General features: G+C 36.4%; 1 protein-coding gene and 1 long non-coding RNA gene across 8 annotated transcripts in view; one reads left to right on the top strand and one right to left on the bottom strand.

The window, feature by feature from the left end:
- LOC145968172 (caveolin-3) overlaps positions 1 to 14,982 on the bottom strand; it is a 107,772-nt gene extending 92,790 nt beyond the window's left edge. Inside the window, exons 1-2 of one of the 5 annotated variants that reach the window (XM_083093475.1) lie at positions 14,693 to 14,982; positions 13,826 to 14,040 (exon numbers count right to left, since the gene is read on the bottom strand). The gene's annotated coding sequence lies outside the window, so the exon portion shown is untranslated. Of the gene's footprint in view, positions 1 to 8,109; positions 8,412 to 13,825; positions 14,041 to 14,113; positions 14,192 to 14,692 lie in introns of those variants that run through there. The other 4 variants (XM_083093481.1, XM_083093479.1, XM_083093476.1 and 1 more) reach the window with 4 other exon arrangements.
- On the top strand, positions 14,815 to 19,483 carry LOC145968175 (uncharacterized). 3 transcript variants are annotated; one of them, XR_014437683.1, is made up of 5 exons: positions 14,815 to 15,110; positions 16,064 to 16,209; positions 16,567 to 16,734; positions 18,418 to 18,791; positions 18,915 to 19,483. It is a non-coding gene; the product is annotated as an uncharacterized LOC145968175 (long non-coding RNA). The 3 variants fall into 3 exon arrangements; XR_014437684.1 differs by lacking the exon at positions 18,418 to 18,791 and having other exon boundaries at positions 14,815 to 15,038; XR_014437682.1 differs by lacking the exon at positions 18,418 to 18,791.
- Positions 19,484 to 23,736: the final 4,253 nt, after the last annotated feature.

Below are 23,736 nucleotides of genomic sequence, written 5' to 3'. Positions count from 1 at the left end.
CGCATATGCATCGTCTTCTTCCTGGAAGGAAGCATAAAAGATTAAAATAACGAGTCTTGACTCGTTGCTCGTCGCGCGTGTGCGAGAGAGAGAGAGAGATCGAAGGGAGAAAGAAAGGGAAAATACGCACGTGCGAGAGATAAGCTGATTGCGTGCAATAGCGGGTGTCACGCGTGCCGCGACGCGTGTCGCACGTTCACACGCGAATATTGAAACGCGAGGTAAAAAATCCAAACATGAAAAAAAAATTCGGAAAAATTCAAATTTAGCATCGAGATTATACAATTTTGCGGAGAAATATTCTCGAATATTAAATTTTCACCCTATTATAATTATCTTTCATAATTTATATTATTTTACACTAATGTTATTTTTCTTCAAAAATATTTTGAATCCATATTTTTAGAAAAAAATGACTTGTTAAACAAGTATATTTCTTTGTAAAATCCACATCATCTTCTATCTTTAATAATATAAATTTCAGGCGCTCCAAAGAGAAATAAAACTTTCTTTTATTTATTCACAATTATATGCAATGTCATGTGCGTTTAACTGCATATGCAAGTTTGTGCGTATATCCGCTTTCAAGTCAACAAAGCCACCATCGCGTATAATAGTGTGTAACGTCAGCGCCTGTTCTTACGACTTTGCGATTGCATGGCAAACGTAACTCGCTCGAGTAAGTAAAACAGCTGTGAACAATCTCTGCAAACAATGTACATCTTGTACTCGTGTATTACAATTATACTATAGATTTAATTTGAATTTGAATTCTATTTAATTTTAATTTAAATTCTACTTAATTTTAATTTAAATTCTACTTAATTTTAATTTAAATTCTATTTAATTTTAATTAAAAAAAAAATGCTCTTAAAATGTGTCCGACAGTCGTGCGTAAACGCAACTGCATCGCATCTATTACCTCACATTCGAATTTGCTTCTCGCTCATTTATCGCCCCTATTTAATTGGCGCGATTACCCGTCATACGTATAAATACATCCAATTAATCCGTAATGGCAGGTATTATATACATATATATATACGCGAAGCGATCGCTCGCGTGAAAGCCAGGCTAGGTGTCCGATTAGCGTGGCTGGGGTGTCCGACTGGTTAGCGTGCGTTTCGCTTTGGAATGAGTTACATAAAAGTCGGAAGGCGTGCGCGCTCGCGCTCGCGCCTCGTGGAAGGCCAATGTCCTGACCGATCCGGTACGACGCCGTGCTCGTGTAATAAGAAATGCACCGCTCGAGCGGTTTCTCTTTCGCGGTGAACGACACGTCCGCGTTCGAATCGCGTGGGGTGTCGTGCAAACTGCAACTCAAATTTTCTCAGAATCTTCGTAGCATTACGTGTATATAAATATCGCGAGTACGTTTCTAAAATAATTAAATAAAAATCTGGCGCGATATACAATTAAAATTGCTATAAAAAATTCAATCAAGTTGAAAAAATCAAATTAAAATTTATCGTAACAATATGGCCCTAAAAATTGTATTTGAATCAAATGCATTAATCGAGGTATCGCAATTTTGCGATATAATTTATTCGAGGATTAATAGGTCGATTTTGCGACTGTTATTTTTTTATTTATCGCTTTCGAAAGAAGTTTGCGACTTTTTATTCGCGCGTGCAACGATTAAAATTTCCAATCGGGCATCTTTCGATTTTCTCGACAGCGTGAAGATTAATCCGTTCGATCTGAATAGAATTGCATAGTAGTGCATCGGCAATGCGGAGAGAGAAAAAGAAAGAAAGAGAGAGAGAGAGAGAGAGGAGACAAGATTGAGCGATCGGAGAAGAGATTGGAGAGGAAACTTTCGAATGTGCGAATGCACTTGCCGTAGAAACTTTCTTCGGAAACGGGACGAGAGCGCGCGAGAAAGCACACGACTCGCTCCCTTACACGCATATTTTATAACTGCTTAACGATCCGTAACACGCCGAGGGATAACGGACGCCCCTTGCAACACGGGACCCAAGAGCCAACAAACTACGATCAAATGCGCCCGATCTCGGTTCCCGTAACATAATTTCCCCTCCCTCCCTTTCTCGCCTCGTATATACGTAATTTCAACTTTTCGCGTAACGCTACTCTAAAGACTGAAAGTATTTTGACGTGTAATATAGCGTGTTATATATATAATATTATCAATTATTACACACAATCCATATTTACATAATATATACTTCTGGACAAAATTAATGCAATTTTTTTTCACTTTTTCTTTAAAAGCTGATATTTAAATGTTAAAGAAAAAGTAAAAAAAAAAAATTATGCGTTAATTTTATCCACGAGTCTATTTCTATACGTGAATTTTTTTTATTACGATCATTTGTAAATATCGTATACGAGTGTGTGTAATTTGTATATCTCTTGGTTTATCGCAAAATAAAAATATTGTACGCATGAGATACGGCAGGATAGGGTCAAGAAACTGCCGTCACGTGTCGTCATCCACGTCGTTTTTGAGATTCGGAGACCGGGGTCGACGAACGGTGTTATCGAAGACTTTTTCGAGGTTACTTCCGCCAATTCGGCAAAAAAATCTGTCGATTCGGGGTCTTTCAATCGCAAGTGCATGCCGGTGCGTCCTGTAACGGGGTCAACGACTTTCTCCGATTACCTGCAGTCGCAGCGCAATTTATACAACGTCGTGACAAAACGAGGAAAATATACGGTATTTTTAACGTTCCAACGAGAGATGATTCATTAATCGAATAAATGACCTCGATCGATCGCGGATCGCGTCGAGTGAAATTTCTGCTTCTCTCAATATCGCCTGATGATCTTTCTGCGATCTCGATTACGTAAATTCGCCTGTGACAATCGATGCACGAAGGGGGCTTCCAAATTAGTCTCTTACGGCATAGAAATGCGTTGGGAGAAACTTGCGAGCCGCAAATGAATTTCCCTGCCGATCAGCATTGCTCTAGAAACTGTAGCCGTGTTGAAAATCTGCGCGCGCGCGCGCGCGCGTGTGTGTGTGTGTGTGTGTGTATGCTCCGGAAGAATAAGAAAGCGGAACGGCACGTTACAAGTACTCGATACTTGTATACGTGACGCGCATGATCATGTTTTCCTCGCGAGTGTTTGCGGATAAAACAAATGACGACAGAATAATTTACATATCGGTAAACTTTCAATATTCGTAACATCGATATTAATCCAGAGAAAAATCACCGCGAGACACAGATCGCCGACTATCGATAATATTGAGAATAATAAATTTTACACGCAAAAGTGATATATTTTGATCGCGATATGACATTGTCGACCCCGGTCATAATTTAACTCCGAAACAGGGATGAAGGATATTGACGAGATGACGAGGGACACGATTTTTCGACATCTGTGAGCGAAAGCTAATTATTTTCGCCTTCGTTGGGAAAAAAAAAATTAATCTCGATTAAAAAGTTGAGGTTCTCTCTAAAAATGAATCAGTGAATATATCATTAATTTAAACAGTAAAATAAGATTTCACTGAAAATCAGTGAGTATTTTACTGATTTTCAGTGGAAACGCTTATTTTTTTGTTATTTTATCTTATATCTAATATCTCTGATTATGGTTAGTTAAAGTAAAATTCACTGTAAAACCAGTAATCTCTCGCTAGTTCGTTCATTTACTGCTACGATCGCTATCTCTCTCGTATTTAGTTTTAGTCATAAGAATTATATAAAGTTTGCAAAGAGCGACAGATAAAATTAGAAGTATTACTTCGATTTAATTTCTGATACAATCTCAATAGAGAGGCTTCAGATATTAAACCGATCTTATAAGTCGGACAAATAAATGTCTGGCGACTTAAATGAAAATTATTCGTTCGTTATCTATTTAAAATAACAAGTTCAATATGAATATAATATAAATAAAATAAAATTTTTAATATAATAAATATTTAGTAAATATAAATAAAATTTTTAATTTTATATGAAATAGATAGAGAGATGAATTGTAGTTTAATATTACTGACAATAACGAAAGAAATATCACTGATATTGAGAAATATTACTGATTGAAACAGTCAAAATTATTAACTGATTCTTTCAATAAAATATCACTGATTTACAGTGCTGTACTTATAACTGCTGTAATCAGTGACTATTTACTATTTTTCAGTGATAATACGCTGATTCATTTTTAGAGAGTGGGGAAATAATTGTCGAATATTTTCGACAATCACGCAAGTATTCTTCAATGATAAACGTATATATAAGGTTCAATTATCCGCACATGTGTTCAAAGCACGAACATTTTTTCGAAAATGACAACGTTGTGCCTTTTCTCATTCGAGTATCATTGATCGTTATCTTATTCAAGGGCTGCCGGCGACTTTCTCCTACGACCTCGCGGTTCGTGATCGCGTGTCGGTTGCAATCCCCGAGGTAACACAGCCCCTTTGCCCTCCTCCCCTTCGATTACGAGATTGACAGCCACGTAACGTCTGTCGCCGTCGACGAAAACAGATTCACAACAAAAGCTGTGCCTTACGAAAGCTATTTCGCGATCATTTCCGATTTTTTGCCTCGATGAATCAAACAAATCGATTGTGACCGCAGTGGTTTATAAATTTGAATATATTTTTAATTATAGAATTTTTCACCAAATCTTCTGCGTTGCAGTAAAGACATAAGGAGTGAAACAAGGGGAAAATGTAATTTTGAGAAATTTAACGTAGACGCGTCACGAGAGAAAGGAGTTCCTGGGGAAACGCGACCTATATATATATGTACATAAAGGGGTTAATTAACTCTCTTATTACTCGGTTCGATAGCTAAACTTGACCGTAGCCCACATCTCGCGATAAGAGGACAGGGGAAGCGCCGTTATTACATTATTATCGTGTGTGCAGACGCCGTTCTTCCACGGACGAGAATAGATGCAAGGCAGGCGCGATTGTTGCGCGCTCAAACGAACGCGATGTGGAAAAATAACAACACGTACACCCAACACGCGCTCGTTCTATTGTGCCGACAGCGTCATTATACATATATACGTATCGTGTCAACGCGATTCCCGCGTGTTAAGGAGAAATTGGAGGATCGGATCAACCATGTCAAAAGTTGATCAATCCAATAATGCGTTTCGAGATTTGAGAATTTGATTGCGCAGAATATTTTTAGCCTTATGATATAAAATTAATAATTAATTAATTTTTGTGTGAATTAAAGGTTTGCCCTGTAGAATTAAATTTTTTTTTCATAAATTTTTGCTATAAAAAAATGTTAGCTCGATGTAAGATAGTATTTACGATTTTCAGATTATTTTTGTATTTATTCAAATTATTTAGTATTTGTTATTTTTAGATTATTGGATTATATTCTATAGGATAAATCTTTAATTCATTAATTATTAATTTTATATTTTAAAAGGCTCAAAATACTTTGCAAAAAATGTCAAACGTAAGAATCTCTCGAAATATATTAGATTGATAAACTTTTGACGTAGCTGATCCTCCTTGAAGCCGAGCTTGTAACAAGACAGCGTGCTTAACCGAGGTGTCATAAGTCGCGGCTTATGTAATGCGCTTTATGCTCGCGTTACTAATCACCCGTGCATATCTACCCGAATCCGTTTCGTTCCACTCGCATGAGATATCAACGATACCTGGACTCTGCCTTTGCAATGACGTCACTCGAGTCACGTACGCGTCTGTTTACCGCGAATAATAGAAGCGGATAAAGTGAGAATCGCGCGTTGTCTTCGATTTCACACGTGTTTATAAAAGATGATTAATCGCGAAATTTTTTTTTTATAACGTTAATCATTTAACGCGAAACAATACGACGTTTTTAGCCGCGAGTTGTTCTAAACATAATATTTATTGCCTCATCGATTTCCCGAGATGCAAGGAGTAACAAGAATGCACGTGCACTTGCATACATATTTGGCGCGATAAGATTAATAATCTAGCGAGATTGCGACAAGGATTTTCTCAACGGACATTTTATTCGCGTCCTTCGATCAATCGCGCTATTAAGCGAGCAAGTTTCGTGCAAATGCTCCAACGAGCGTCCTCGCTCGTTGCGTTTATTGTTTTGTCATCAGCGTGTAATTTGTCGCGATCGGCGAGACAATTATGGACGGGGACGGGAACGGAATTGAAATCATTTGCAATCAATGACAGAGCGAGAGATTGTTCACGTAACGATTACAGGAATGAATTTATAATCTCTTATGATATGCAAGTGCGTTGTAGCGTTTCGTTTAAAAGCGCAGTCGACGATGAGCAAAAAAAAAATCGTGCGATAAATCGTGTTATAAAGCGCTCGTCGATTTTCAACGTGCAAAAATTAAATCATTAAAGAAGGACAAGCGCTACCTAGAGCGATCATACATACGCGGCACTTACTTGGTTGAAATATTTGTTAGATGCGGTTACAAAGTTTCAGACGCACACATAAGTTTCAACATGACTCACTGCGTGCACTTTTAGCTTCATCGATCGTGTTATCTGTGCTATCCCCTCGACAAACGACACGCATTTCCCCGACCGAATAACGGATTGTTTCCTTGTACTCGCGGACATTCAAAGAATAAAATCAATGGAATGTGAAAAATTACGCGACGAAACTTGAGAATCGATAAATTTTTTATTTTCACGTGGCAATTGCTAAATAAAAACATACAACGCGAGGGAAAAAATAGGCAAATAAAAGGCTAGCTTCGAAAATAGAGGGCAAATAAAGAAATTAGAATTTTCATAAAAATTAATTTAATTAATTAAAGGGTTATTTAGAAGAAGAACCTGGTTTCTCTTTCTCTTGGCTATTTTTCGCCCGTTTTATCCGTTGTGTCGTATTCTACAAGAGCTTTAGATTTATTTTTTATACATTTTATACAGTTTCTCGAGTATCGAATAAAATTTTCCAGTAATAGTCCATCGATAATTTATAAAATAAAATAAAATAAAATTTTATTTAAATTTTATTCGATACTCGAGAAACTGTATAAAATGTAAAAAATAAATCTAAAGCTTATTAAAATACAATTTTAATAAATCTTATTAAAATAAAATTTTCCAACAATAGGGTCTTTTGAACGTTTGAGGAAGGTTATGGCGAGACGTTGGTGATGACGCAAGAGCAGGGCAAGACATAACCGAGCGGGGAGAAGGGGGCGACAAAACGGAAGAAGGGAGACGGCACCCTGGCACGGTCGCAGGACGAGGGGGGACGCGAGGGCGAGGATATCGAGGAGGAGGAAGGGAAGCGAGAGAGAGAGATAGAGGCAGGCACAGGAAAGAGGGTGTCGGGACAGAAATAACTCGCCGAGCTCTCGCGCATAAGCCTCGTGAGCAGCCTTCGAAAACAAAGCGTTGCACGGCAAGGATGCACGTGAAGCTCGCACCCGGCGTCCTTTTTTTCCGGCTCGATTCTAGTTTTAGCGTGCGCCGTCTAACGGCAAATCATTGCCTAGATATCGCTTGAAATATCCCCTTTTTGCGCGAATAATATAACGACGGCAAATTCAACCTACTTAGCGGCGATCTTGAAATGTTTCGATGTTTAATATAGGATGAAAAAAATAAAATGTAAAAAAAAGAGACGATATTTTCCTCAACGGTTATCGATATCCACGAAAGACGCATTAAAGAATTATCGTAGATAAAAAAAGAAGATGTCAATTTATTTCAATTTGACATAAAATAATCCTTTAGACACACGAGACACATAATGTATGTTGTATAAATTATTTCCCCTTTTTTCAAGGAAAAAAAATAAAGAAATTATCTAACCAAACAATAAGCAAACTAATTAATAAACTAATAAATTTAAAAATAAATTAATAAAAAATATAAATTAATTTAAAAATAAATAAATAAAAAATAATAAAAAATTTTATTTAATAATAAAAAATAAATAAACAAAAAAATATAAATTAAATTTAAAAATAAATTAATAAATTTAATTGTAAAATAAAATAAAAGAAATGGATAAATTTGAAAATCTGATAAGTAACTGCGGGAGAGCAAGATTATTTTCAGGACAGAAATATTCGAGACAGAAGTTGTTTGTTACATCAATGAAGAAAATTACGCGAGTCCGACGTTGGAGAAAATATCGCGATTATAGTTTTCCGAGAAAAAGGGATACGCATACATACTTGTGTGCCGATACGACACGCAGACAGGCGTCAGGATACTGCAACCGAGACATTTCTATCGCGCGCTGCGGACATCCTGGATATGCAACGGCCTGTCATACACAACGTGTCATTAACCTTACGCATTGCGTTGGAAGAGAGAACCGATAATGCCCGCTGCGTTTTATCCGTCATGTTTTCTCCCGCCTTCGCGTATAAGATATTAAAATCCTTCGTATAATATATTCAATAAAAAAAATATCGACGAGACTCGTTTCAAATTCAAATATGGGACATTTTGATAAAACATGAGATGTAAATTTTTGGAACCTTAATCTCGCAAAATGTCGAGATATTGATTTTTTTGTATCTCTCGGAAGTTTAATATTTCGTAGTGAGAATTTGTACTGGATATCTTTACATGTTTAATTTCGTTTTATAAACTTTAAAGACATATCAAATAAAAAAAAGAGAGAAAAAAGAGATTATCTTGCTTCTCAATTTTTAGATAATTGTCAGAGAATTCTGGAGCTGTATAAGATTAATATAATTGATTAGGAGCAAAGGGAAGCTTCGATTGGCGCACAAAAAAACTTTTGTCCTCCCGAAATCGCGAGCCCCAGTTGCTCCAATTCTAGGATAACCGATCCGTCATTGTCGCGGGGTTCGTGCGCGTCGGAGATGCACGTGACACGGGAAGTAGCGAGAAAGAGACAAGCCGGGAGGCGAGGTGAGGCGAGACGAGGCGAGACGATTTCTTGCCGGGACGACGCTGCCTCCTCTCCGAGTAACACGGTACCAGTAGAGCGACGAAGAGGAGCTAACGGTGTTCTGCCCTCGATAGCCGCGCTATTGTGAAACTATATATTATGACAGAGGATCCGTCGCGTGTACCGCTTCTTCGCGACGACACACTTACGTCGCGCCGCCGTCTCGCCTTACGACCGCTTCCTCCCTCGTGCGATCCACTCTCCCCCCTTTCATTTCTCGCTCCACCTCCTCCTCGGTGTATTTGTGCGTCATTCTATTCATCGTACGACAATTTGCATCGGAAATTGTCGCCTCGTCCGCTCACCCCTCGTCCTTTCTTTCGCTTTTTACCCGACGAGGCTCCTCGCAAATCGCCCAGGGAGTGCTCGAGAACGAGAGGATAATCGCGAGATATAATTTTGTCTCGACTATTTTTCACGCCTAGTACATATTTTAAGTGGTATCGAGTTCTTTCTTCCAACTTGTGATATTTTACGGGCATAATATCGGATATATTTAGGAAATATTGACAGTACAAGATTATAAAATTAAAATTTTTCTACGATTTTTTTACGAAAGTCTCTACGAGACTGTCATTCTTATTATTATTCGTGAAAGAAAATTATTAAGACTTATTAACACAATATTGCATGGACAAATCGCGATTAAAAATATACACAGAAAAAAAGGACATTCTTGTTTTGAAAATATACTGTTAGTTTTAACATGAAAATCTTGACATAAGATTATTTAAAGAAAGATATAATTGCTTGAATAATTGAATGAAGCAATTTTATATAAGAATCAAAGAGACTTTGATTCTTATCTTTGGAATCAAGACACTTTGATTCTTATCTTTGGAAACCACTTTTAATTAAAATATTTTTTTTCAATTTTATATAGTTCAATCAAGAAAAATATATTCTTATAATTTAAGATTTAATTTTCTCGAATGAAAAAGAAACAATGTTGGACAGAAAATAACATTTTTAAATCAAAGATTATAATTTTTCAAAAGTAGAATTAAATAATTATATATTCTTGAGACAATTGCAATATTAAAATAAGACTATAATATTGCTGAAATTTAAAATTATTAAATTCTTCTAAGAAGATTATAAATTGTTGCGTATATAAACAATAAATTAGTTTAAGTATACAACTTTTGATTTGACACTTAATTTTTTTCTGTGTGTAGATGCGTTTATCTATAAAAAATACGATGATCCCCAATTTGTGTAGAATATTTTTGTCCGATATTCCGCAATCGCAACGAGAGACATTCTTTCATATGCAAATAGAGCGGAGCTTTGCAGCGACGCAATCGCATATTGCAGTGCTTGTTCTCGATTGTCATCTTTGTTCGCTGTCTCGATTCCGATCGAAAATTTCGCAACGCACAACGATGACTTATTTTAATGAGATAACATCGATGATTCAGTAAAAAGTGACGCAAATATTTTTTCTCCTCGTCATTTTTTCAAGCTTTAATTTTAACCGTTAATTCATCCTCTCTTTCAATGCTAAAAGTTTGGAAATTATTTCGAATGCTATATAAATATTATAAAATAAATTACAGAGAGAGAAAATGTTATATAATTATAATTATAATTATAATAATAAGAGACAAAAATGTTTTCAAGAGTACGTTTACAAACAAATACAGCCTGAATTAAGAGCGACGTAATTATCTCGCTCTCGCGGCATAATTTCGAAAGACTGAGAGGACTTAATTTTGTCTCACTCGCGGCGTCGAGAGAATCTAAATTAAAAGAACATTTCCCCGTGTTATGCTACGTCGCGAAACGTAACACGAGACGAGCACCCACAGATTATATTTTGCATCTCGTAATAATATTCCACACATATTCCGGTGCACAATGCGCCTTCTTCCCCAATCTTATAAGCGCAAAGGATGTACAAAAGCGGCCGCACAATGATCGACGGATGCAGGAAATCGATCGATAAACGCGAGCAAATCTACCCCCGCTAGATCTTTTTTTTCAGGGCATCCCGTTTGGAGTTTATTATTGAGAGAAGAGGCGCACCGTTTTTTTTTCTCTTTGAAAGGCATCGAGAATTTTTCCTCGATCGACCTCGATCGATTGTGCGACGCATCCTTTTTGATGCAACGAATCTCTAGATTCTCCGAATACACGAGCATGAAATAAAATCTCTCGTAAAAAGAAGGATGAAAATAATCGATAATTAATTCCGCGATTTACATGGCTTATTTTCACACGAACAGATACACGTGGGATATTTGGATAATTATTTTTTTGTGCCAAAAATTGGAAAAGTAATTATTTATATCTGAAAAATTTATTTTTGGTAATTAAAAAGTCATGAAAGAGAACTGCATCATCTGTTTAATATAATTTTCCCCCGTTTGTATTGATAAATAAATAAATAAATAATCAAATAAATTTAAATAGATTGACTAAATAAATCAATTAAACAGTCTAACGCAATAATCAATTTTTGTATTTATTTATAGATGGATCGTGCAAAAAAAGAACGAGCGTTTGAATAAAATAAAAGATTAGTAGAAAATATTGATTTATAAGCACAGCTACGTATATAACGTGCATCAAATGAAATTTTCTTTTATATCCACGTCGAGCGTATTCTGGAGAGACTAAAGACTAAATGACGACAAATGTACGGAGGGTCGATGTAGCCGATAAATTAGCGCAGATTCGAAAACAGCGAATTAATTGGACGGTCGTTGGCCGAGGAGAGGAAATACGCAGCGGTTGGTAATTAGATTGCGCCGCTAGCATTTCGTCGGAAATGAGATTATCTCGTAACGAAGAATAAATCAGTAGATTGGCCGTACGCAAATAACCCGACGAGTCGCATCGAGAGAGAGAGAGAGAGAGATGGGTTACACAGTTGCAGATTATTAAGTTTTATCTCCGTACAATGGCATTAGAACGAGCAAGAGCACGAGAAGAGATCTCGACATCGAACGAAAAAGAGAGGGAGAGAGAGGAGAGAAGAGTTTCGACGAAAAGAAAAATCAGCAAAAAGAAACAGAACATGAAATTAAATCGCAGACATCTTATAATTCTATCCGATAATCTCTTTCCACGAGGACTCGCAAAGTTTGTCGTGTGACGTTTACAACAATTCGTTAATTCGCGCTGTTATACACGTTGTAATTCGGTGTCGTATGTCGGCTTTAACAGAATCTGGCCCGGTACCAGAGAGAGAGAGAACGTAAATAATAGCTAATATATCTGTGTTATGTAACGGACGACCTCGAACTCGGTCGAGCCTGCTGTACACGTGTTTGGTTGACCTACTTTTCCGATTCCGAAAGCTCTCCTCGCGCTTGCATTCCCCGGAATTGCGACTTTCGAAACGAAAATTAATCTGTCGGCCTTCTCGCCAATTAAACATGCGAATTTATTACGCGAAAAAAGACCCACCGAAATACGCCTTGCGCTCGAGTTCATTCAAAAATGTGTAACGCACATTTCAATACTTTTTTTTTATACAAACTAAATAAATTAAATAAATGAAAAATATTTATCACATCGCATCTACTCGATTTGTTTATTTTATAAATGTGTGTAATGTTTGTTTATTTATTTCAATTTACTTACTCATATTCACTAATTGTATAATTTAATTACTTTACGTTTAATAATTGTACGCTATATTTTATAAATGATACTGTAATATAAGAGATAAGTATTATATGATTGAAGAGAGTTTAGTTCATCGTGCAACGTGACTCGCGATAAGACCACAGCAGCGCGTACTTTACAGACTCGCTACTGCAAGAATGCAAAGTGATAAAAGCTGACGGGTATTTCCGGTGTCGCAAAATGTCGGTGGTTACGATTAAACGAGGCGCACGAGACGCGCGTGTTACCGATAAGCGATCGTTGCTGAAAAATAGACGATAGATAAGTCCTACGCGAGACGCCTTTATATCCCGACAAATCTTATCTGTACTCGAGCAAACTCGTCGCCTCATTTAAAATTACACACACATTGAGTATAATTATATTTTATTTTTTTCCTCAACCGTGCAAAACTCGCATCATTGTTATTAATTATCGTTGAGGAAGGAAATCTGCTTTAATCTATTTTGATTGACAGTTTTACGTCAACGATCCCACAAATTATTTCAATGAAATAGGAATAAAATAAGTCACTCTATATAAATAATCAAAATTAGAGACGATGATAATTCATAAAACATTAGATTTCAGATTATCTTCATTGTGCATGTTGAAGAATATTTTTTAGAACGTAGGCACTTTGAATTATACACGGGAATCATTTTTTATTCCAAAGATATGCAACGCTTGAAAATACAGTAATTTTCATTCAGCTTAAAAGCTCACTATCTCGCACGTGCGTATTTTCCATACAAAACAAGGTCAAGGTTACGTGCCATTACTTCCTTTTCTCCGCGAAAAACGAGACAAATACAATTTTATTTTATTCAGAAAATGTATATATGACGATGGCTTAATTTATTCATAAAGTCTTAATTTATTCTTAAAGTCCAAGCTATAAAACGTTCATCGTATACATGTATAATGTACGTATTTGACGTATGTAAATATAAAAAATGTATAAATAGAAGAAAATATAACAAATAACACGAGATAATAACAAAAGAATTATTCAGGGTGATCGAATAAATAGCGATTAATATAGTGATATTTTAAAGCGTTACAACTTCGAAAACGACCTTCGTGCAATTCAAGACGCACGCGATTCAGAAATAACTACATACATATGTGAAAATCGAAGTAATCTATGGGATGCAAATTTGTATAAATAATTATCGAGATGAGAAACACGCTCCTTTCAATATGCGTAAACTATTTATTATATATTCCAAGGTGTAGAAAAAAATATAAGAAAAGTTAACGTAATAAAAAAATGACACAAAGATAATTATTAACAAAATGACCGTAAATAAAAGGATGAAGGAATATTTATGGCAGATAAATTTACTCACCCCAGTCGTCCAATTGTCCCCTCACGTGTTTTCCACGTCGAATAATCCCCTTTCCTTGGCATAGATGGACATTCAACGTTGGAGAAGGTCGCGCGACGCTTATCTCAACTCGTTCGATAGACTATTGGCCCTTCGACGTACCTCTGCCAGCGCGAAGGAACACGAGAGCGGGAGGAGAGGGGGTAAGAGCAACAACTTCGGTAGCCGCGCGATTCCTGGAATCCAGCCGAGCGTCGAAAAAAAAGTGTAGATAAGCACTCTGTTAGATTTTCTAGAGACTTTTTTTACCGATACATATTCTCGCTTCGAAATATATTTTACGCTCCAAATATTCTCAAATCTTTCAATTATTCTTGCACATCGACGTATTTAGCGGAGAGAGAGAATAACTATTGCGTCATGACACAATTTTGGAAAACAATTCCGTCCGAGAAAAATATTGTCGATATAATTTGCGTGATTTTATTTGTATTCAGATAGTGGAGAGTTTAATAAAGGGATACGATTTTAGAAACAACTCGTATAATATATGTTCGAGGCTACCATTATTACTCTATAAATTAGATTCGTGACGATTAGATACGTATAAAGGATGCCGATTATCTACAAGAATTTTACTCATGTACAGAAATAATTTCTCAGCCGACGAATACTTATAGTACTCGCGAAAATTATTATATCACGTCTCGATAAATAAATAAGTACGCCGGTATAACTTGCTCGATGAAAGATTCCTCGTAGGAGGTTAAAAATCGGAAGTGAAAAAATAAGAATTACTGCAAATTCGTTCGATTAATTGCGATATACATTTCGACAAATAAATAAGAATAACTGCGCGATGATTGTTATCATTACATCATTTTTTACCTGGGATTCAGGATCACGAATCTAACGGCACTTTCGGCCATTGCGAGTATTTCAATTCTCGTCCAACGATTCCACTCGACGTTCACTTTGCACCCTATCACGCACTCGCGATAAATATAAATGGCACGACGACCACGCGCACGCTTATTTCGACATTTTCGACACTTATTTATGCCCGCGATACATTTTCGACGAGTAAAAGCTCGCGGGAAAATCGCGGAGACCGTCTCTACGCGTTTACGCCGTTCGCGCGCGAAACGGAAACGCAACTGTGACGTAAGAGACGGCCATCTTAAACATGGCGCGAGCGATGTAACGCGACGTTCAGAGTGCTCCGTTTAAAAATGTGAGTAGAAAAAGGTCAACTCTTTTTCATAAAATGGGTTTTTACGAAGAAACAAATCTCGTTTTCTTCCAGGTATTTGACAGTTTTATATTTTTATCATTGCAAGTTGATTTCTTATTTTTTTAGATACTAGATTTGAACTTATCACCATTATTTTTAAATATAGATCATATTTCGATTGATGTATAGGTTATGTAATTATTATTTTTAATTAGATAAATTCTCCAAAAACAAATCAAGATTGAACTTGAGTGAATTGTCTTTTTTCTGGATATAAAAACCATGGATTCCCTTTGTTTTGCCGTCTAATTGAGCCAACATCTAGAAAGAGAGCGAGAATAGAGGGGCTCGTTTTCTCTCTCTTTCTTTCTTTTATTTTTTTGTTTTATAATTCATCTGCGCAGAAAGAGACAAAGAACAGAGAGATTAGATTATCTGACTCTTTTTATACGTTGGCTTCACTTTTTTGGCCACATGCGGAGTCTATGTATATATTACGTCCATGATAAAAACATATAGTTTGTAATCTTTAGAAATATACTTTAATCGCTATTTCAATAAGATAAAAAAACTAAAGTTCTTATATATTTTTCATATGTTTATTTTAATATTATATATATCTATATATTTATTTATTTACTTATTTATTTGTATTTTTAATATAATATATTTACTTTGTTCAAAGACAATTTTAATAAATTGAGATTTTTGTTTTAAAATGACAAATTGACATAATTCTAATAATTTTTGATAATAAAAATTATATTACATATTTAATTGAAAATTACCCGAATCAAATCATGTTTGATTAATTTGCCATAAGATTCATCAAAATTACTTTAAAAAAAATTAATTAAAAATAGAACAAATAAAAACTAATTTTTTTATTACATTAATAAAAAAATATAAAGAAAAATAATATTATACTGAAGAAAATATATGAAAACAAACAAATTTATTTTTTTCAACGTTTCTATTAGAAAAAAAACGGCTTTTCACTCTAGCTGCATTATATTCATTTACAGAAAATGAAAACTGACTGAGTATCTGAACATTTGTCAGCGAGGACGATTCAACGTCGATTACCAAATAAGGCTCTGAGACTGCAGAATAGGAAGAAATGTGATTCTCACGCTGTGCTACATAAAAAAAAACCATCGATCCGTCAAAGGTATGTGAAACAAAAATACAACCGATATTGATAAGAATAAATAGCTTGAGTAACCAGTGATGATGATAATGTTAATGATGTCTGTGCGATCGAGAGATTAAAGATTAGAAACGTATATATTATCTCTTGACATGAATCACGCAAGTGATTTTATTATTTTCTATGATAGACTGAAATACATAATTTATACGTGTCATCAATGTTATCATTATCATTTTTTTAATGGGAGACAAATATTTGCTTGTCAGAAGAAGAGACGTGAAAAGGTTTTAACGTATTTAATCAAAATAAGATTACGATTTTTGTTAATTTTATTAGCAAGGATTTTTTTAATCTCATGAATATAACTCGTTACAGGATATTAAAATAAAAAAAAGTGAAGGAATGCGAATCGTCGATGCGATTGTTTGTGATTACGAGGAAAGAAAGGCATTTTGATGAGATCACGTGACCGAAAAGATCAAGACGAGGAGCTGTGTTTCATGCAGATTTTTAGCAAGATGCACGCGTGCAGTAGCATATGCAGTAAGTATGTATACATTACTAAGTAGCTACGAAAGCTACTTTCTCTAGTAGTCTAAGATTTCCTGCCTCACGTGAGCTTGGCTGTACGCTCAAGTTACATCGAAATTACGTTTAAATTCGATTGAATTGCTGGTCGAGCAAATAGAAAAAGTCTCTTTAATTTCATATTCCGATATTCGATTAACGACGCATCATGTTCACGTGCATGTATTTTCATATACGAATTTGTCGGAGTCAATTTCTCCTCCACGAGAATAGATCACGTTATAAAAAAGTGCATTATAAAAAACAGCAATATTTGAAGAATTGATTTTAAGTATTGCTTCGAATCATTCTCACGAATTAAAGTTCTATTATTTATTTCATTTCTTTGATTTTTTTCTCCAACATTTTTTAATATTTAAGAAATTAACTTTACAATTCTTTGTAAAAAAAAACTTGCAAAATCGACTTGGAATAAACTTGACTCGACTTGGAAAATCGTTAGGGAACTCTTATTATGATGCAAAAATTAACTCGCTTGCATAAAGATACGCACGATGACGACGTTACTCAATTGTAGGTGAAAAACAGCAGGGGCGTAAACGCGTCAACGATCAAATCATTGCTTTGACCTCTCACCTCCTGCACCCTTGCAGCGGAATGTCATTCAATATCTTAACTCTTCCTCCCCCCGCCTCTCTCTCTTTCTCCGTATATCGTTATGTTATATACAGTTACTTTGCAATTATTCATCAAACAATTCTAAATTGCGCAAATTAAAGCGAGATATTTCCAAGCTGGAGCGAGAAGGCCATAAACTTTTAATGCGCCTCGCGCGATTCCCTTCTTCCTCTTTTCTTTCCTGCATCATTATTGCAACCTTTATGCAGAAGAGATGTAAAAGTTATCGCATCTCGTGCTGACCCATGGAATGAAATAACCTTACCGAGATAATTCATTATCAATACACGATAACGGTATTACAACAATTTAGCAATTATGCGCTCTCGGCATATTGTAATAGTTATACATATTTACCCCGATACACAACATAAATTCGCTGCAATAATGTTTTCCTCCTCCGATTATTTCGCGAGTCGGCGATTGTAAAAACGAGAAATCTTTTTCTTTTTTTGTTGTAGACGTGGATATCGACCTATCGTTGTCCTTAGACGTCGAAATCAAGGATCCCCCGCAACGTTCTCCGCTCGCGATCGATCCCATCCTTCCTCCTCTCTCCTGCTCCGTCTCTCGTCGCAATCTCAAATGGGTCGACCGGTACACACGCACGTAACGGCATCGTCTTTTTATCGTACATTTCACCTTTCTACTTTACAATCAGGCACTTTCATATTGCTTTCACTTGGCGGATGAAAGTACCGTCCGCGAGCCAAGTAGGTTCCCGTCTTTTATACAGAGTGAACGAAATAGAGCATCTCTCTCGATCCATCGAATATTCCATGTGATGGAGAACGAACGGATAAAAAGATAACACAAACATTTTATTCGCCAATTTTCCCCTCGTTATTTTGATCACGGATATTTACAGCAAAATATTAATCGCTGGTTAATTGTTGATTTTCTACTGACTTTAATTTGGAAAGTTTGAGATTTTTCACGTTACATAAAACTCGAGAAAAGCGTCGCCGATTTTTTGGAACTCTAGGATATAGCTCGTCTGATGGGATCGTTATTTTCCAGATACTCAGAATGAAACGCCAACGTATGTCGCCGCCTCATATTTTCATATTTGAGATTTGGAATCCAGAGGTCGGTGAACCCGACCGGATCTGGTCAGGAACCTTAGGCTTTATACAATCGCGATTGATGCCTCGCTTCAGTTATTACCGTTATTACACGGATCCGTACACTTTAATTACACGGTGACGAGAACTCGGACTTAATCTCCATGTTGCAGCTGCAAATGAGAAATCAAACTTCCCCTCTATACATCCTACATGTTTGCATCGATGATGAATCTTTCGTCGTATAAAATTTAAGAGGAAAGGAAAATATTTATATTTACATGTATACATCTGTCGAAGAATTCATGGAGAGGATGGTGTTTCAATTTGGTGAATTTATTTCTTAATTAACGAATAACGCAATCGACATTACGTTAATCGTAGTTTTATATCTGGATGACTATCGCGATATAAATGATTAAAAGTATATATTAAAGAGTCCCTCGCTTTCAGACTCGTGCGTTCCAGAAACTCCGCTTCAAGATTCTCCTCCACACATTTCTCCGAGGGAATTAGATTCAACGACGCAGAGACATTAAAGAAACGGAATCGAGTTTGCCGAGCTATTGGAAACGTTTGCACGTGCAATCCCGATTACAGCGACGTCGTCACTATTACTTTAACAGTTACACTTTCTCCTCGACGTCTTCCATGTAGTCTCGACGTAGTTAAGGAGAGAGCAAACCGCGCCGAGGAAATGATTGTTGTTGAACGAGGCGGTCATTTAAAATATGCGCTCTCTCTCCCGCGCTATATGTATATTAATAATCCAACTAGCGCACATCGTGATTAAATAGAAAGAAGGAGAAACGCTCTTAGATAATATTAATATTCCATAACTCGAGCATGTACCCCTCTGTTTCGTTTCTTTCCGAGAAGCTTTCGTTTTTAATTTATTAATCGCGAAAAAAAAGAGGGAGGAAATCGGTCACGAAAAATCAACCGAGACGTATAAGTAATCAAGTCAATTACCTTCATGCATTATTTGCTCATTTGCGTACATTACTGTGTCGCGAGACATATTTGAGGATGTCATATATATATATATATATATATATATATATATATATATATATATATATATGCGTGTGCAATAAAAATATATTATAATTCTCAGAAAAAAAATGTTGCTCGAGATATAGAATATTATTATTATTTAAAAGCGTTTCGTTTTTTTCTATTTTATATATTATATTGCATTTCGCGAAATGTAGTGGCTTTGTTCATAATTAATGCGCGCGCGCGTTAATTGAGAGTAATTTTATCCGGAAGAAACGAAATCTATCGCGCATGAGGATTTCGAAACCTCGTCGAGAAAAGCCCGTCTCGAGATCGAGATATGGAGGTCCCGTCGCGGCCTTGCGCGTTAAAGACCACGATAAGAAAGGTGATTGCCCGCGTCGCTCGCTTGCGACTTTCCTTAAGCGTTAAGGACGCGCACTAACAATAAGTAGCTCCGACACAATCTCAATTGTATAAAAAAAAAAATATCAGGACCGAACGAACGAAAGTCTCGTCTCTTACCTTTTATAGTTGTAAAGTAGGCTGCGTGACTGAGAAAATTTATTTATTTATAAAACATCATAAAAGAGAGAGAGAGAGAGAGAGAGAGAGAGAGAGAGAACATTTATAAAATTAACAATTCAGTTATTTTCTCGTCACGATTTATGTTAATAAATTTATTCGCTTCTCGACGAGCTCTCTCAATGGGGCGATCTTAAAATGATCGGATATTCGCTCTTAGGATTTAATTGCGTATGCAATTCGCTCGACGCGATCGCGTTTAATTACCGTCGCGGCGATTTCGCTCGTATAACGAGAATGGAGCATTTTCTCGCTGGGAAAGAGGGGGAAAGGAGGACACTATTGTTTTCCGCGGGGAGAGCAGATTTAATTATCACACTGTCGCCGAGACTCGGATCGAAATGACACGCCAGTCGCTAATGACCGGCGCTCTCGCGGATCAAACGCACTTTTACGCGAACGAAAAAAAAGGAATGCGGCGGAAAAAGAGAGAGCGAAAGAGTTGAGAAAAATTATAATTGATCTAGCTTTCCAACATTCTTCCTCGCCAGATGCTTCGCAAATTTATCGTTACGAGCACGTGGCTACGCGATTAAGAAACATGTATTCCCGAAGGATAATTCTCTCTCTTCCTCCGATTATTGCGCTTGACAATTCCTTGAAGATTATGCACGCAATGATAATAAACTGCATCTGCGTCAGCGAGCTTCCAGGTATATAATTTGGTATACAAAGATATACTCAACGTTAACATCGCATTTAATATACGGATATATTTATTGCGATCTTAATATAAGTATCTAGATTTTAAGATGAATTTCTCGATCAAATTTTTAAATAAATTAACAAGCTTGAATTATTGCCCGATTAAAATCCCTGTCGTGCATTTTTCTCTCGAAGAAAAGTATTTTTAATTTAAATGAAAAATTTTATGCACACACGCATACTAATGCACTATATTTGTATCATATATTACATTAATTCTAATGCAATCTGTATATTTATTCTAAATAAATCGCAACGTTTTTTAACGTCATTTCAATGCACCTAGAGATAAGCATCGTGCTTTTCTTCGAGCGAGGAAATAATCGTGGCTCGTCCGATTCACAGATTGCACAAGGAAAGTGACTGCGTATGTGTACTTGAACCGGCATACGCTCTTCCCGTACTTTTCAATGACGCATTCCGAGTACACGTGTCGGTCGCGAGTTGCAGTAATGTAATGTAACGCATCGCAATAAGTTAAATGCGTCGGTAAAGGCGACGATTCCTCTGCCGTTGTGTTTAGAAATAGTTATTGCGCATAGTCCAATAGTTGTTGCGCATAGAGCCCAACTTTGATTCCCCTACTATAGATGTATACATGAATGCGTAGGTAGATGTATAACATATCGAGAATATTACGCAATAAAACCAAGTTTTAAAATATCAGCTTGACAAAAGAAACAATCGCATCGATAATAAATCGTGACGTATTATCAATAAAAATGACGTAAGCGCGATATTATTTTTATAATTAATATCAAATTATTGACTTATATATATTTACGTTTCTTTTTAAATTATTATTATTATTATTACTATTATTCTTTGTATAATTCTCTCGTGCGTCTTTCAATTGGAGATCCTCTTTTTTTTTTAGCGACTATCGACCTGTTATTTTTCAGCGTCCATAACTTACGATTCATCACCGTGGATTATTTGCGCAAACAATACACGTGGCCCGCGTCGCGCTCGCATACGTGCACGAAACTGCAGCGTGCCGAGATAGCGACGCAGTGCACATCCGTGCACGCGCGCGTGTCCTTGAAATACCGAATTCGCCCACCGTAGCATCAGCGGACACGTGGTATCGTCGTTATGCGTGTGCGAATTTATGTAAATCGCGCCATCAAACTTTGCATCTAAAAGTAGGATATAAATATGTATACAAGTATATGTATATTTTTAAAAATTCTACATGCACATATATGTATAATAATAATAATAAAAATTGTGCAAAGTACATATTATAATATAATAGAGGGAATTTTTTAAACAAAGGGAAAAAAGGACACTTGTCGAGTGGGTCGCAAAGTTTCGATAAATTTTACGACTACGATGTATTAAACACGATTAGTAAAGCAACTTTGATAACGCGCCGACATCTTTATTCTCCTTCGTGCCGCATACACAACACATATCGATAAAAAAAGCGATGTCGATTGCACGGATATTCATAACGAGCGGAGAGAAGGTGCGACGCGAGGCGACGCAGGCAGCGAGATCGGGTTCGGAAAGTTGCATAAAAAGTGAAGGTGACCGGCGGTGATTCACGGGGGCTGATGCCCTCGTTGTCTGGCATTCGGTTTGTGGAGGACGATGGGGGCGGGGGAGGGGGAGGGGGAGAGAGGGACCTTGCCAGCCGGCCGGCCGAATCGAGCGGTCCGCTCTTTGTTTTGGCTGGATCGCGGCCGACGTGATTCCGAGTATGTGTCTTTTCTCTCTCTCTCTCTCTCGCGCTCTCCCCCTCTATTTTTTCCTCGTATCTCGTTACGGGCTCGTTTTATCAGCGATCGACGATCGGCGCGTAAATCAATTTTTCAGCATGGCCGCGAAACATGCGCCGAGAGGTCATCGTCGCGAGATTCGCCCACGCGCCATCGAAAACAAACACGCGCGAAAAAGTTTGACGCGGGCGGAAAGGTATACTCTGAATATGCATATATATAGGGGAAAATCTTTGTATCCGGGCTATAAAATTACAGTCTCCCGCTCTAGTTTCAAGATATGATAATAACGATATCTCACACCGAATCAAATGACAAAGAACAAACGTCATATTTTTCGTGTGTGTATGTGTGTGTGTGTGTGTGTGTGTGTGTGTGTGTGTGTGCGACTCATAGCCTATTGCTGCGTAAAATTCTACCGTCTTGGTCCGTCGTTGACGCAAATTGATTTTATAATAAATTTTTATCGCTCTCGTCATGACGAAAGCGGCGATTAAAATTTGTGGAATTTCTGAATGATACGAAGAGATTGATTCCTCTAACTGTCGTAGAGAGTAGTCTGCGATTATATTATCATATTGATATGTAAAGATAAAACGTACACAACGTACGTTTAATGATAACTTTATTCAAATTTGGAGACTTGGAGAAATAAAGATACTTTTTCGTCAAAATTAAATAAGGAAGGATCATGTAAAATTATCATTTATTTTTTTCAAATATTCAATACGTTTCATGCTCTCAAATTAAGAGATTGCATATTGAAAAGTATACTATATACAATTTTTATTGCAAGATATATATATCTAAATTCACTAGCGGATCCTGACATCGATAATGGGGGGGGTTTCTGCAAAATTATTTGATTTAATATTTTTGGTTTCATGCTTACAATTAGCTTTTACTTCAGGATCAACGACGAAAACGTGATGAAACTTCTAATCCCAATTTTACTTAAAAAAAAATTTTTTTATTTTTTACATTTTTTTATTTTTTATATATTTTTTCTTTATTATTTAAATAAGTCCCCTTAAGTTCTGTTTAGCTAATTCATTATATTTTCATTATTATATTTTTTAAACGGATTCAGCAAAATTAATTTCTTTTAATTTGCAAGGGGGGGGGTAACCCCCCCCCCAGGATCCGCTAGTGTCTAAATTCATAATAATAATTCCTCTAATATGCCGAAAATACCTGAAGAGTTTTAAATAATAATCGATCGTTTACGTTGGACTTGAAATTTCTTAAAAAATACGATCGAT

The sequence above is a fragment of the Camponotus vicinus genome, unplaced genomic scaffold (assembly GCF_025532165.1).
Source record: "Camponotus vicinus isolate PSW18456_S1 unplaced genomic scaffold, iyCamVici1.0 SCAF_3, whole genome shotgun sequence".
In the NCBI taxonomy this organism is placed as follows: domain Eukaryota; kingdom Metazoa; phylum Arthropoda; class Insecta; order Hymenoptera; family Formicidae; genus Camponotus; species Camponotus vicinus.
Note: the sequence above shows the minus strand (reverse complement) of the source record. Positions and strands in the feature narration are given on the sequence as shown.